The sequence below is a fragment of the Rhinolophus sinicus genome, chromosome 17 (genome assembly GCF_057876585.1).
Source record: "Rhinolophus sinicus isolate RSI-liver-muscle chromosome 17, RSI-T2T, whole genome shotgun sequence".
NCBI classification, from domain to species: domain Eukaryota; kingdom Metazoa; phylum Chordata; class Mammalia; order Chiroptera; family Rhinolophidae; genus Rhinolophus; species Rhinolophus sinicus.
This window is the reverse complement of record NC_142517.1, coordinates 100951881-100969518: the sequence shown is the minus strand read 5'-3', so window position 1 is coordinate 100969518 and position 17638 is coordinate 100951881.

Below are 17638 nucleotides of genomic sequence, written 5' to 3'. Positions count from 1 at the left end.
ATATATTTATGTACACTGAATATCGGACAGAACCATTTCTCAGAGGATTGACTCCACCTGAGAAAATGCTGGACAAGAGGCAATATGGCAGCCAGCCCGGTGGCTCAGGTGGTTAGAGCTCCATGCTCCTAAATCCGAAGGCTGCCGGTTCGATTCCCACATGGGCCAGTGGGCTCGCAACCACAAGGTTGCCGGTTCGACTCCCGCAAGGGATGGTGGGCTGTGCCCCCTACCACTAAAATTGAACACGGCACCATGAGCTGAGCTGCCACTGAGCTCCCGGATGGCTCAGTTGGTTGGAGTGCGTCCTCTCAACCACAAAGTTGCCAGTTCAACTCCCTCAAGGGTTGGTGGGCTGTGCCCCCTGCAACTAGAAACGGCTACTGGACCTGGAGCTGAGCTGCGCCCTCCACAACTTAGACTGACAACAACTTGAAGCTGAACAGCACCCTCCACAACCAAGATTGAAAGGACAACAGCTTGACTTGGAAAAGAGTCCTGGAAGTACACACTGTTCCCCAATAAAGTCCTGTTCCCCATCCCCAATAAAATTTAAAAAAAGAAAAGAAAAAGAGGCAATATGGCTTCTCAGCTCCAATCACCCTCTCAGATGCCAAACTAACTGCCAGCTGAACAGCTTTCATATCCCAAACTTAACACATCCATTACTGAACTCACAATTGCCTCTTTGACCTGCTCAGGCTCCAGCTTCCCTTTCCTGGGTTATGGCAGTGACATCACCATTCCCCTAAACTAGCATGATGGCAGTTGTTCTCCATGTTTCCTCTGTTCTCATCTCCACCCATCCCCATGTACCACACTGTAGTAAAGGGCTACTGCTTTGTCTTTGCAGCACCTCCACTGGTACAGATCACCAACTTCAGACCTGCATCCCTAGCTGACAACTGGACATTTCTATTCGGTTCCCTAAGGACCACTGTACTGAGGCTTGTCAAGGATAGTTCCAGTCTTCTTTATTCAAAAGGCACTTTTCTCAATGCTTTGTTAATCTCAACAATACAGAATCACTATGTTCTCAACCCCACTGTGTTGGGTTTTCTTTTTATTTGTTTTCACCTTTTTTTGTTTTGTTGGTTGGTTCATTTTTTCATTCATTTTATTTTTAATTGTGGTAAAATATACATAACAAAAAATTTACCATCTTAACCATTTTTAAGTGTACAGCTCAGTAGTGGTAAGAACATTCACATTGTTGTACAACCAATGTCCAGAACTCTTTTCATGTTGCAAAACTGAAACTGTGCTCATCAAACAACTCCCCATTTCACTCTCCCCCAAGCTCCTTCTAGTTTCTACAATCACTGTTCTCCTTTCCCTCTATGAATTTGACTACTCTAAGTATCTCACATAAATGGGATCATATAGTATTTGTCTTTTTGTGACTAGCTTATTTCACTTAGCATAATTTCCTCAGGGTTCATCTGTTACAGAATATGCCAGATTGCCTTCTTTTTAAGGGCTGAATAATACTTCATTGTATGTATGTACGACATTTTGTTCATCCATTCATCTGTCCGTGGTTACCTGGGTTGCTTTCACCTTTTTTGCTATTGTGAATAATGCTACAATGAACATGGGTATACACGTATCTCTTTGAGACGTTGCTTTCAATTCTTGCAGATATATACCTGAAAGTAGAATTGTTGGATTATATGGTAAATCTATTTTTAATAAATTTTAATCTAGGATAGGTGACTTAACATCTATGCTTTGGTTCATTTGTAAAATTAATTTAATTATATTAACTATCTTGTAGGGTTATTGTGAAGATTAGATGAATTAACAAATGCCTGCAGAACGCTTATAAGGCATTATCATTATCCCCTTTTAACAAAGGAAGGATGAACATAAAGGAGTTAAGTAACGTCCCCAAGTTCAAATATCTAGTAAAAAGGAGAGCCAGGGTATGAACTGAGGTTCACAGCTGAAGTCTGTTCTGGTAACCATTGTGCCAAAGTAATTTCACTCCCCAGTTGAGTGAAATTATTACTGATTAACCCACCCAAGTTAATTATGTATTGATTTAATTATATGAGCACAGTTTTGGTGAAAGATGGGGAAAGGGAAAGGAGGGAGTCTTACATATTTGAAAAGAAAAAGAACAATTAGATTTAGTGTGGTGATCACTTTGTAAGTTATACAAATGTCTAATCACTGTATTGTGCACCTGAAACTAATATAATACTGTATGTAAACTGTAATTGAAAAATAAAAAAGCGGAAAAATGGCGGCGTGAGGTGAGCCTCTGTAAAGCTCCCCCGGAATTTACAAAGAATCGAACAACAAAAACTCCACAAAGGACTCCCTGCACAGCAGACAGGCAACACGAAGAGGCCCACTACCGACTGAAATCACCTACAGGTGGGAGATTCGCGCGAGTGGAGGGAGGAGGAAAGGGAGAAGCGCGCAGAGATGGAGCCGCGCGGGCGCAGGACGCAGACCTCGCTCAGTGCGCCGAGCTCGCTGCTTCCCGGAACCACCGCAGCTGCGGGAGAGGGAAGAACTCGGACTGCTAGGGCTCCGCCAGGGCTCCACAGGGCTCAGGGGACAGCATATAACATGGCTAAACCCAACGCTCACGGCAGAGACCTCGGAGAAAAGACTGAGGGAAAAAGGCTGAAAACGGTGGTTTAAGCCCGCACTGCCGAGCAGAGAACGGAGCCTTAGGCACTGAGACTAGCCGCCCCCTCCCTCCCCTCCCAGAGCTCGCCCCGCGCCCACCTGCCCGGGGCTAGAAACATAACAGTGGCAGTGTCAGATCAAAACAACAGAAAATTTGCTGTTTTGAGATCTGTGGACCGCAAACACAAATTCACAGCCCAACTAGTTCCAGCAAAGGGGAGAGACCAGTGGAAGCAGGACCGGCTGTGGTGGGGGTCGCCGCCATTGCTCTGGGCCACCTCTCACAGCTCACCCCGCCCCTGGCCCCACCTATCTGGGCGGATCCCTGCAGGAGTAAACAGAACTGCTGAAACATACGGGCTCTGAATCAGGAGCTGGAAGAGCTTTCCAACATCAAAAGCTCTCCGCATACCCACCGGGACACTGCGCCCTGTAACCTAGACGAACTATTAACAGAGGAGAAGCCCGTCTCCCAGGGAATCCCCCCTTTGCGTGAGAAGTTGGAATAGTGCAGAGAAAACATAGCATTACTGTGTGGGAGAAGAAAAATAAGTTGCAGTTGGAGAAATAATAAAACATTCTACCAACAAGTACTGGCAAACAAAAGAAAGACCGCTTTCTATCAACCTGTTGCAGAAGTCACTCCTGTAGATGTCTAGGAAGAGAAATAGTAAACCAGTAATCACCATGAATAACCAAGGCAACAAGATAGCTCAGAAAGAAAGTGAAAAATCTCCAGAGAAGGCACTTAAAGATACAGAAATATGTGACTTAAATGACAGAGAATTCAAGATTGCAGTTCTGAAAAAACTCAACGAGATACAAGAAAACACAGATAGGCAGTTAAAGGAACTCAGAAACTCAATCAAAGAACAGCATGAGCATTTCACGAAAGAGATTGAAATTTTAAAAAAGAACCAAATAGAATTTCTGGAGATTAAGAACTCAATAGAAGAAATTAAGAATGAAATAACCAGCTTAGGTAGTAGAGTTGACCAGATGGAGCAAAGAATCAGTGACATCGAAGATAGAAACCTGGAAATGACACAGATTGAAGAAGAAAGAGACTTGAGACTTAAAAGAAATGAAAGAACTCTACAAGAACTTTCTGACTCCATCAGAAAGAGCAATATAAAAATAATGGGCATACCAGAAGGAGAAGAAAGAGAGAAGGGAACAGAGAATATATTCAAACAAATTGTCGATGAGAACTTCCCAAACTTGTGGACAGAACTGGACCCTCGAATCCAAGAAGCAAACAGAACACCTAGTTACCTCAATCCCAACAGACCTTCTCCAAGGCACATTGTATTGAAGCTGTCTAAAATCAACGACAAAGAAAGAATCCTAAAGGCAGCCAGGGAAAAGAAGACGGTAACTTACAAAGGAAAGCCCATTAGATTATCATCAGATTTTTCAGCAGAAACTCTACAAGCCAGGAGGGAGTGGAACCAAATATTCAAACTATTGAAAGAGAGAAACCATGAGCCAAGAATAATATATCCAGCAAAGATATCCTTTAGATATGAAGGAGGAATAAAGACCTTTCCAGACATACAGACGCTGAGGGAATTTTCTAATACACGACCTGCACTACAAGAAATACTAAAGGAGGCTATTCGACCACCATCAACAGGGACAATTTGTGGCAACCACAACTCAAAAAGGGGGAGAGTAAAGGCCTGAACCGGAATATGGGAATGGAGAAAGTACGCGTGCTGAAGAAAATGGAATACTCTAAATATCAAACTTTCTTTTACATAAACTTAAGGGTAACCACTCAAAATAAATCCAGAATTGAAATATATACTGAAATAAAAAAAGAAACAGAGGGAAACATCATAGAATACCACCACACAGAAATAATAGACAACAACAAAAAGGCAAAGAAACAATGGAGACACAACCTTACCACAAAACTAAGGATAGAATGACAGGAAATCCTCACATATCAATAATCACCCTAAATGTAAATGGACTGAACTCACCAATAAAAAGGCACAGAGTAGCAGATTGGATCAAAAAACTAAACCCAACCATATGCTGTCTCCAAGAGACACATCTCAGCTACAAGGACAAGCATAGACTCAAAGTGAAAGGGTGGAAATTGACACTCCAAGCAAATGGTACCCAGAGAAAATCAGGTGTAGCCATAATGATATCAGATGAAACAGACTTCAAGGTGAAAAAGATAACAAGAGACAAAGATGGACATTTCATAATGGTGAAGGGGACTGTACAACAAGAAGACATAACAGTCATCAATATTTATGCCCCCAATCAGGGAGCACCGAAATACACCAAGCAACTTCTAACAGAACTAAAGGGAGAAATTGACCAAAACACAATTATACTAGGGGACTTAAATACATCATTGACAGCTATGGATAGATCATCCAAACAGAAAATAAATAACGAAATAGTAGCCCTAAATGACATATTAGATGAAATGGACATAATTGACATTTATAGAGCACTTCATCCTAAAACATCAGACTATACATTCTTTTCTAGTGTACATGGAACATTCTCAAGGATAGACCATATATTGGGACATAAAATCAGTCTCAACAAATTTAAGAAGATTGAAATCATACCATGCATATTCTCTGATCACAAGGCTTTGAAATTGGATATCAACTGTAAAAAGAAAGCGGGGAAAAACACAAATACATGGAGACTAAACAACATACTTTTAAAGAAGGACTGGGTCAAAGAAGAAATTAGAGGAGAAATCAAAAGATACATAGAAACAAATGACAATGAAAATACATCCTACCAAAATTTTTGGGATGCAGCGAAAGTAGTTTTAAGAGGGAAATTTATCTCATTACAGGCCTATCTCAAGAAACAAGAAAACTCCCAAATAAATAACCTCATGTTACACCTTAAAGAACTAGAAAAAGAAGAACAAGTAAAACCCAAGGTCAGCAGAAGAAAGGAAATAACAAAAATTAGAGCAGAACTAAATGAAATAGGGAACAAAAAGACAATAGAAAAAATTAATATGACAAAGAGCTGGTTCTTTGAAAAGATTAACAAAATTGACAAACCCTTGGCTAGACTTACTAAGATAAAAAGAGAGAAGACACTGATTAACAAAATCAGAAACGTAAAAGGGGAAGTTATCACGGACACCACAGAAATACAAAGGATCATCCAAGAATACTATGAAGGACTATATGCCACCAAATTCAACAACCTAGAAGAAATGGACAAGTTCTTAGAAACATATAGCCTTCCAAGGCTGAACCATGAAGAACTGGAAAATCTAAACAGACCGATCACCAGTAACGAAATTGAATCAGTCATCCAAAACCTTCCCAAAAGCACAAGTCCGGGACCAGATGGCTTCACTAGTGAATTCTACCAAACCTTCAAAGAGGATCTAATACCAATTCTGCACAAACTCTTCCAAAAAATTGAAGAAGAGACAGTACTCCTTAACTCATTTTATGAGGCCAACATTACCCTGATACCAAAACCTGGTAAGGACAGCACAAAAAAAGAAAACTACAGACCAATATCTCTAATGAATACCGATGCAAAAATCCTAAATAAAATTCTAGCAAATCGAATACAACAATGCATTAAAAAGATTATTCATCACGACCAAGTGGGGTTCATCCCCGGGGCACAAGGATGGTTCAACATCCGCAAATCCATCAATGTGATACATCACATAAACAAAATAAAGGACAAAAATCATATGATTATATCAACTGATGCAGAAAAAGCATTTGACAAGATACAACATCCATTTATGATTAAAACACTTAATAAAATGGGTATAGAAGGAAAATACCTTAACATAATAAAGGCCATATATGACAAGCCCTCTGCTAATCTCATAATTAATGGAGAAAAACTGAAGCCCTTTGCTCTACGTTCAGGAACACGACAGGGATGTCCCCTATCACCTCTGCTTTTCAACATAGTGTTGGAAGTCCTTGCCAGAGCAATCAGGCAAGAGAAAGAAATAAAAGGCATCCAAATTGGGAATGAAGAAGTTAAATTATCACTCTTTGCAGATGACATGATGCTATATATAGAAAACCCTAAAGACTCCACCAAAAAGCTATTAGAAACAATCAACGAATACAGTAAAGTTGCCGGCTACAAAATCAACGCACAAAAGTCCATTGCCTTCCTATATACTAACAATGAAATCTCAGAAAAAGAAATACAAAAAACAATTCCTTTTGCAATTGCAGCAAAAAGAATAAAATACCTAGGAATAAACTTAACCAAGGATGTGAAAGACCTATATGCTGAAAACTATAAGACATTTTTGAAAGAAATTGAAGAAGACACAAAGAAATGGAAAGACATTCCGTGCTCATGGATTGGAAGAATCAACATAGTTAAAATGGCCATATTACCCAAAGCAATATACAGATTCAATGCAATCCCCATCAAAATCCCAATGGCATATTTTAAAGAAATAGAACAAAAAATCATCAGATTTGTTTGGAACCACAAAAGACCCCGAATAGCCAAAGCAATCTTAAGGAAAAAGAACAATAATGGAGGTATCACACTTCCTGACTTTGGCTTGTACTACAGGGCTACAATAATCAAAACAGCATGGTATTGGCAGAAAAACAGACACATAGACCAATGGAATAGAATTGAGAACCCAGAAATAAAACCACATAAATATGGACAGATAATTTTTGACAAAGAAGCTAAAAACATACAATGGAGCAAAGACAGCCTCTTCAATAAATGGTGCTGGGAGAATTGGATAGCCACGTGCAAAAGAATGAAACTGGACTGCTATTTGTCACCATGTACCAAAGTTAATTCAAAATGGATCAAAGACTTAAGCATAAGACCTGACACAATAAACTGCATAGAAGAAAACATAGGTACTAAACTTATGGACCTTGGGTTCAAAGAGCATTTTATGAACTTGACTCCAAAGGCAATGGAAGTAAAAGCTAAAATAAACAAATGGGACTATATGAAACTTAAAAGCTTCTGCACAGCAAAAGAAACCATTGACAAAATAAAGAGGTCACCAACTGAATGGGAGAAGATTTTTGCAAACAGTGCCTCCGATAAGGGGCTAGTATCCAGAATATACAAGGAACTCATGCAACTCAACAACAAAAAAACAAACAACCCAATTGAAAAATGGGCAGAGGACTTGAAGAGACATTTCTCCAAAGAGGACATACAAATGGCAAATAGACATATGAAAAAATGCTCAACATCACTAATCATCAGAGAAATGCAAATCAAAACCACAATGAGATATCACCTCACCCCAGTCAGAATGGCTATCATCAACAAGACAAATAATAACAAATGTTGGAGAGGCTGTGGAGAAAAAGGAACCCTCATACACTGTTGGTGGGAATGCAGACTGGTGCAGCCGTTATGGAAGGCAGTGTGGAGGTTTCTCAAAGAATTACGAATAGAATTGCCATATGACCCAGCAATCCCTCTTCTGGGTATCTACCCAAAAAATCTGAAAACATTTAGAGATAAAGACACGTGTGCTCCAATGTTCATTGCAGCTTTGTTTACGGTGGCCAAGACATGGAAACAACCAAAATGTCCTTCGATAGATGAATGGATAAAGAAGTTGTGGTATATATACACAATGGAATACTATTCAGCGGTAAGAAAAGATGATATAGGAACATTTGTGACAACATGGATGGATCTTGAGAGAGTAATGCTGAGCGAAACAAGTCAGACAGAAAAAGCAGAGAACCATGTGACTTCACTGATATGTGGTATATAAACCAAAAACAACAAAAGAACAAGACAAACAAATGAGAAACAGAAACTCATAGACATAGACAATAGTTTAGTGGTTGCCAGAGGGTAACGGGGGCGGGGGGTGGGGGGTGGGAGATGAGGGTAAGGGGGATCAAATATATGGTGATGGAAGGAGAACTGACTCTGGGTGATGAACACACAATGGGATTTATAGATGATGTAATACAGAATTGTACACCTGAAATCTATGTAATTTTACTAACAATTGTCACCCCAATAAATTTAATTTAAAAAAAAAAAAAAAAATATATATATATATATATATATATATATATATATATATATATATATATTTCAAGAGTATATACTAAAGTAACTTTAAAAATATTATAAAGGTCTAGTAGTTAGTTAATAAAAATATTATTGTTATGACTTTTGTTCTCATTCTAAATAAATATTCACTTTTCATACCTAAAGAATAGAAAAAGAACACTCAGAATCTTGATATAACAATCAAAAGTATATAAAGTCAGTAAAATCATAACAAATAATTCTACTATTATTAATAGCATGACTTGTCAAAAGTGATACAAACCAAGTAGATTCACCTCTGTTTTATTTTTGTGTTGCCAAGTGTCAGCAACTTCTCAAGTGTGCGTCTGTGAATAGGAGTGAAGGTGTGAGAGTGTATTTGTGTGTGCTGGGAAGTGGGTGTGACATTATTGCACCCTAACTCCACTCACCTCATCAGCCATTTGACATTCAGTATGGTTATTTCTCTCTCCCTTTTCTTCTTAGGAGTCTATATGAAGGGCATTTTTGTAAGAAACACATGTCTAAAATGAAAGGAAAAGGCTGTCTAATCGTAAGTAATAATATTTTACAAGTAAGTCACAGCTTTAAGCTCAGTACTTATTTTTTTTCTGACAATGCTTCTAAACAGCATAGAAATTGCTAACAAGTTTTCTGGAACCTCTGTTTACCGCATGGGGAAATACCACTAAAGATTAAGTGATTTGTTCAGAGAGACTTAGTAATACACTCTAGTCTTTCATGAAGATGAGCTCTGGTGGTGGATCATTCTGAATGAAAGTGGTTAGGTCAACCAGATGCTTCACTGAGTGCTACAAAAGGCTCTGCAGTTACACCCAAGAGAACTACAAGATGCATTTGTTTTGTGAGACAGTGGTAGTGGAATTTAATTTATGGACAAAAATTTACCTTAGTTCCAGGGCATACACAGTCTGACCACTAGCTCTGTCCTTAGTAGATTTCTGCCCTCAACCTTCACTAGCCAGGCTTCCACCCAGATCACTCCACTGACCCTGCTTCTGCTCAAGTCACCAAAGGCCAACCCTAATAGTCACCACTGGTTTTCATCTCACCTACCCTCTCAGCGGCATCAGTTGACCCGGTCTCTCTTGAAACGTTTTCTTCCCCTGGTTTGCATGGTCCCACATTTTCCTGGTTTTCCACTTATCACTCATGCTGCTTCTTCTGTCTTCTTTGACATCTTCCCTTCCACCCACCTGAGCTCTTAAAGGTGAAGGGCCCCAGGACCCACAGGGATTTCATCCATTTCCTAACTCACAGTTCTGCGGCCCCCTTGCCCTGTGCATGCCATACATGTTCTCATCTTGGGGAGTTTGCACTGGCTCTGCCTGGGACACTAGTCTCCCAGATACCCACAGTGTTACCTCCTCACTTCTCTGAAATCTTAAACTTCAGCTTCTCAGCGAGGCTCCCTGACTTCCCTACTTAAAAGCCCCACCCCTCCCGATCCTAACTCTCCCTTCCCTTCTCTTTTTTATAAAATTTGCACCTTCTAAGATACTATATAATCCACTGCTCCAGCACCAGTATACTGTACGTCCACTAATACATAAGAGGCACTCAACATATATTTTTTGGATAAATGTTTCCATCTCCATGCCAACAGCTGTCACATTATTTCTCTTGAGCTTCAGAACAATATATTAAATGACTATTTCAAAGTAATCTCAAAATTAACATGTCAAAAATAAGCTTGTGACATACATCCTTAACTTGAACTCAGTCAGTAACATCTCAGTAATGGCACCACTAGCATCCTCCAAGTTGCTCAGGCCAAAAACCTGGGAGTCATGGTTGATTCCTTCTTTTTCTTGACGCTCTGTGTCTAATCTATGAGCAAGTCACTTTAACCCTTCTTCTACAGCATGTTGTCAAATGTCTACTTCTCACCTTCTCAACTGCTACCACTGTGTTCCAGCCACTATCATCCCTTGCAAGGAGAATTGACATGACCCCCCTAACTGGTGTCCTTGCTTCTAATCATTACCACCCACAATCCATAGCTATTTTTTAAAGTATGAAGCAGATTATGTAAGCAGATCCCTTGTTTAAAAAGCTGCAGTATAAACACCAAAACCTAACCATGGTCTAGGTCTTTCACAAAATGCCTCTTCAGTTCTGCTTCTTTCAACAGACTAAGTCCATTTCCACCTCAAAGCCAAGACATTTGGGGTCCTCCAGGCCTGGAAAGCTCTTCTCTCAGAACTTCAAAAGGCTCAGACCTGATCAGCCAGCCAGGTCTCAGCTCAAGGTCACTCCTCAGAGAGGTCTTCTTGGCCCACCCAATCTAAAGAGGCTCACCAGTTACTCTCCATTACTTTGGTTTGCTTTATTTTCCTCACAATGTGTAGCACTGTCTGAAATCTTATATTATTTTGTTTGTTTCTGTTTTCATTAAGTGTGTTTTTCCAGGACCCATCAGCTCCAAGTTGTTTCAGTCTAGTTGTGGAGGGCGCAGCTCACAGTGGCCCATGTGGTATGGAACCAGCAACCGTGGTGTTACAAGCAACACACTCTAACCACTGAGCCAACCGGCTGCCCCTGAGAGCTTATATTATTTATGTTCATGTATTCATTATTGCTTCCTTATTGTCTGTCTTCCCAACCAATGTGAGCTTCATAAGATCAGAGACTACGGCAGTTTTGCTCATCGTTGTATTCTCAATGCTTAACATAGTGTCTGATACACAACAAATGCTCAAGAAAGTTTGTATTTCTTGATTGAATAAATGCTGAATGAGGTTGAAGTAAAGCAAAGAAAGAAAAGGGAAGGGTAGGCCAGAAAAGGAAGGGAATGAAGGCAGAATTTTCTTTTATAGTTTTAAATTTTAAATTATTGGGAACTTTGACAGGGAAAAGAAAAGGAGAGAAGGGGTGATTAAAAACAGAAAATTATCATTTCCCCAAATCAGACTTTTTTCTAACTATGACTTTCTTCATGTTCAGTCCTTGATTTGCCATTTAACCAACATTCTCCTTTTCCTGAATTTCCCAAATTCACATTTCCTATGTTGTGATATGATATGATCCCACTTCTTGGGATTCAGGGCATTTTTAGTTGCTGACAAAATCTTCTATCAAGAGGAAAAGCAAGTGTGGCCAACACAATTAGGATTGTGTACCTCCCACTTCATATTTTTTTTTATAAGTCATTGTCCTCCTTTTATTGTTTTATTTATTTATTTATTTTTAAGATTTTATTGGGGAAGGGGAACAGGACTTTATTGGGGAACAGTGTGTACTTCCAGGACTTTTTTTCCAAGTCAAGTTGTTGTCCTTTCAATCTCAGTTGTGGAGGGTGCCGTTCAGCTTCAAGTTGTTCTTTCAGTCTTAGTTGTGGAGGGCGCAGCTCAGCTCCAGGTCCAGTTGCCGTTGCTAGTTGCAGGGGGTGCAGCCCACCATCCCTTGCGGGAGTCGAACCAGCAACCCTGTGGTTGAGAGGACACGCTCCAACCAACTGAGCCACCTGGGAGCTCAGCGGCAGCTCAGCTCAAGGTGCCATGTTCAATCTTACTTGCAGGGGCACTGCCCACCATCCCTTGCTGGACTCGAGGAGTTGAACCAGCAACCTTGTGGTTGAGAGCCCACTGGCCCATGTGGGAATGGAACCGGCAGCCTTCGGAGTTAGGAGCATGGAGCTCCAATTACCTGAGCCACCGGGCTGGCCCCCACACCCCACTTCATATTCTTGAACGTTATGAATAAGAAAATTTTAAAAAGCAGACATCAGTTAGTCTGAGGCCAATCCCAAAAGCTAATCCCTAGGGTATAGTAACAGCCCTAGGTTTACTGACCATATTGATTACTCTAACTGAATAAGTGAAATGGCAAAATAATTTATTGATAGAAATTACCCAGTTTACTACTAAAAAGTATAGGAAGTACTTGAAAACCAAATACACTCCAGGACAGTACAAATGATACCTCAAAATAACTCTAGGTGGCATATATTAATATTATTATTATGATTATGTTATTGCTGAAATGGAAACGGAGGCTCAATCAAGTTAATGTCTATTCAAGGTTGTGCTGTAAATTAGTAGAAAAGTGTCTGATGCCCAAAGCTACATTGTTGTCTCCATCCGCACTGCCTCCGAAACAAATATCCACATTTGACAATTCCTGTTAAGTGAGAGCGACTGCCCTGGTGAGCAGAGTACGCGGGTGGAAAGGAAAGGTAATACTGTGATATGAGAAGGGGGCTGAAACTTAGAATTTGGAGGTGGGTTGGAGGTGGGGGAACTGAAGCTCAAAACATACTTTTCCATGCACGCCATATTAGTTTTAAAATATAGCTCAATTTGAAATATTTGAATTAAAAAAGCTTTTTACACATAAACCATTAGAAACTCAGCATTGTTAGTTCTAAAAAATAAAACAAACAAAAACCTAATTCTCTCCTGCAACGATGTGCATGTCGAATTTTTTAAAAACAGAGCAGGCATTGAATGAGTTTCTTCGTCGTAAATTTACACCACCAGTTCTTGCGGACGAACTCCACTCCTGAGAGCAAACGAAGAGCGAAGGGAGCCCTGGAGCGGAGGAACGACTTTGAGTTTTGGCAGAATTGGAGAGTCCAGGGCTTTCTGACCAAACCTGCGCTGCTCTGTGATCTCATTCTCTTTCCCTGTGGCTGATCTCACCCTCCTAGGGCTTGCGCAGTTCCTTCTGCTTGAAATAAGCATCAGTGATGCTTGGGGATTCTCGTACCACTGATGTCAGTTTTGGTGGAGGTGGCCATGACAGGTTTCTGGTGTGTTCTACGCAAAGGAACTCGATGGAGGGACAGAGGTCCAGTCACAAGCAGCAAAAGCCACTGCACAGCTGCTTCAGGAAAACTACCCTCTTGCCTGGGGGGCTGGCAGTGAGGATGGTGAGAAGGTCTGGGGGGTGATGCTGGCCCCAAGTTTCCTCACGTGCTGACTGAAGGGTTTCTTGTCGTGGCTCAACAGCTTTCCAGGCACATCTTCAGCAGGACAGGATCTAGACATTTTGCGAAGGGTAACCACTCAGGTTGCCACCATTCTTGTCACCACCACTGGTTTTGTGACAGTAGTAAGAACCTTCTCCCTTTTCTTTTCAACCCTGGATTTGGATGAATACTTTCTGTTGTACATGGCCTTTCAGGAACACAGCCGATCGAGACTATCTGCTGATTCCTCTGACCCGGAGGCTGCCCCTTCTGAGGCATTTTGGCCGGGAGGGTACCCGTCTTAACCTTGCCACCTCCTTGCCCGCTTGACTTCAGGTTTCTTCTCTTTAGCGTCCGGCTTCTCAGCTTTTTCACCCGCCATCTTGCAAGATGGGAAAGATGTATGTTGAATTTCACATCAATTTATTTTACTTCTCTGAAGCAGTTGTCCATTCCATAAAATGGAGGTAATAGTCCCACACAGATGTATCTCACATGGGAGTTGGGAGATGGGTAAATACAACTGGTACGTGTGAATAAAATGCTCTACAATATTAATTGCTCTTCCTGTTACTTACAGTAACCACAAAAAGTTAAAATAACAATAGCAAGAGTAGTGGGGATCCCAGAGGAGACTACAACATATTTAACTAGAGAAAATGTTTCACTTTGTCTTGTTTGGGGTAGGGGACATTTGGAGAGCTTTACTAACATTTATAACATTGTCTTCCTAGGAATACTGGTCCCAAGTTTGCTTAGAAAAACAAAATGTTGACAAACTTTGAGCACAGAATCTCTTTATCTAGTGAGGGCTATTTATGTTGAATTCAGAAATTGCTGTTCTGATGCTCTGAAGTCTCACACCTCTTAACCTAAAATCTAATCATAGTTGTCAAAGGAGCCAAAAGACAGATTAAAAACAATCCTAAAAAGTTTGAAACTACTCTAAATATACTGTGATTAAGAGATGGCCCAAAGGAAAATAAAATGTTTTTACTTGGTATCAGGGAAACAAGATATTCTATATATTTGTACTTTTATATTTTCTCTTGGAATCATTTACTCACTGATGGTTGAGACCTGGTTTCTGAAAGTAAACAGACAAAAAAGTCATATTTTACTTTTTAAATTCAATTTCTAAATTTCTTAATAACCACACTATTCTATAAGTGAACAAATGGCTGCTTGAGTGGTTCTGAATGTGCAGTTTAGGAAAAGTCCACAAGAGTTAACTAAAAGGTTTAGAAAATGAAAATTTTTAATAAAGAAAGCTCAAAAGAGAAATCATAAGAAAAAAACAACAACTAGAAGACCTACATTCACAAGGACAAAAAATTAATTTCACTCTTTTCAAAAATGTGTCCCTAGCAACCACTGTTGACCATTTATTGATTACTTACTGTATTTCCCCAAAAATAAGACCTAGCTGGACCATCAGCTCTAATGCATCTTTTGGAGCAAAAATTAATATAAGACCCAGTCTTGTTTTGCTATAATATAAGACGGGGTATAATATTATAATATAATATAATATAATATAATATAATATAATATAATATAATATAATATAATACTGGGTCTTATATTAATTTTTGCTCCAAAAGACGCCTTAGAGCTGATGGACAAGCTAGGTCTTATTTTCAGAAAACATGGTATTAGGCAAATGGCCTTGTCTTGTTAACTCAACTACTTTGCAATTCTATGGTGCTTCTTTCCCCTTTGAAAGCAGTTTCCCTTTATTATCTCACTTTATAAGCTTTGAAGACTAGAGTAAGGAATAGAATTTTGGATTGTCTTTAGCCCTAAAAACAATTAAGAACAAAAAAAAGATTATGAATTGATTGTTTACAAAGACTTTACAAGGACAATTCTTTTGATTGTGCAGATTGATAAAGGGTGGCAGCCTCCTGAGTAATCATTATTTTCTGTCTCTGGTGGGTGTGGTGAGCCATCATGAGAGACGTTCATTATCACGAAGAGCAAACCTCAATTATTCTGTTAAGCTTCTTCAAGGTGCTGGAGCCAGGCTGGAGGGCAAAAGGATTTGTGTCCTAGATAAGTGAGACTTAAGATATCTGCCCTCTGGTGCCCAAGAGGCGAAGGACAGGCTGACAATTCCAACAACCAATTGTTGTAAATTGTAAATGTGTAACATGTTGAAAGACTTTAATTCCCTGATTAGGTGTGGGGTGGGGGTCGTGAAGTAGAATATGCTCAGTTTGAGGTAAGGACATAAAAATTTATACATTTGGAAGGTCTCACTTAAGTGGCAGTTTAGAAAAAGACTGTAATAACTATATTTAGACATTTTCAAAGCATTTATGTTTCTCTCCAAGATTTTATATCACTGTTAATAAAACAAGTAACATTATTATCCTCATTTTGGAAAGAATAGAAATTGTCATATCATCAAGGCTGTACTTACACTGAAAAATAAGTGACCAACAGGGGAAATTATATAAAATTCCAAGCCTAAAAGGTTTATTCAAGAAAACTGGACCATCAACCCAAATATATCATAAAATTGCTTACTCCTTTACCCTGACATACCATTATTGATACTACCGTGTTTCCCCGAAAATAAGACCTAGCTGGACAATCAGCTCTAATGCGTTTTTTGGAGCAAAAGTTAATATAAGACCCAGTTTTATTTTACTATAAGACCGGGTATAATATAATATTATACCCGGTCTTATATTAATTTTTCCTCCAAAAGATGCATTAGAGCTGATGGTTCGGCTAGGTCTTATTTTGGGGGAAACACGGTACTAATTTACCAGGCCTGTCATGCAGGGTGTCATGCGGGTGACCCTGCTCGCTGCACCATGTGTCATGCGGGAGGCCTGCGGGGCCTCTAGTCCCGCGCCCCACATAAGAACATGGTGAGGACATGGTGAGGCCAAAAAGGAACACCCACGGAGTCATAGATAGGGGAGTCATACCACTATAGTCTCACTGGCGGCTGGGTTGGAGACACAGGAAGCAGGATCCAGACGATCTGCAACCCGCCATGCACTTCTCTCTGCCAACAAACCCCACTTGCTAACTGCGTTCTGCCTTGCCAGCCACCATCTTCTTGTTAGCCCCCATTTCCTGCTAGCGTAGCCACAGCAGTTATATTAGTGGCCAATGGCTCACTGGTTACAGCTGACGGCCAAGTAGCCACAGCTGATGGCCATCCAATCACAGTTGATGGCCATTTACTACCTGAGCCAGCACCTTTCCATGTGAGGCCGAGAGCCTGGAAACTGCACTCCTGGCTCTGTCCCCACACGGCCCCAGAGATTTTTTTAAGTCTCTGTGACTACACATTTTTTTTTTTTTTTTTCATCATCATCACAACAAACTTGGAATTTAAGATCTCAGGAAAGTGGGGTTTTTCTCTCAGGGAAGCAGAACAGACAAGGGGAATTGAGGAAGACAAGGGAGCTGATGGTAGGAAATGGGAGCTCGTTACTAACCACTTACTCAGTCACAAGGTGCTGTGAGCCACTTACCTCTGCTCTTGGGACAAGCTCAATGGCTCTCGGGGACATTTTCTCAGGATTTTGTTGCTTTATCATCTGGGGCACTTTGTTTTCAAATATTTTCCATTTTGAAAATTCTGGTAAACATACACAAAATTTTAACCATTTCAAGTGTACAGTTCAGTGGTAATAAGTACATTCATATTTGTCATGCAAGGCGTCTGGCAGGGTCTCAGCTCCCACTCCCCACATAAGAACACAGGATATGGTGAGGCCAAAAAGGAACACCCACAGAGTCATAGGTAGGGGAGTTATACCACTATAGTCTCACTGGAGGCTGGATTCACACGACGTGCGACCTGCTGTCCGCTTTTCTACCAACCGACCGACTCTCCATTTGCTAGCTGCAATCCGCAATCCACACTCCGCCGCTTGCAGGCTCAGCCACCATCTTCTTGCTAGCCCCCATTTTCTGCTAGTGTAGCCACGGCAGTTATATTAGTGGCCAATTGGCTAACCAGCTATAGCTGACGGCCAGCTAGCCACAGCC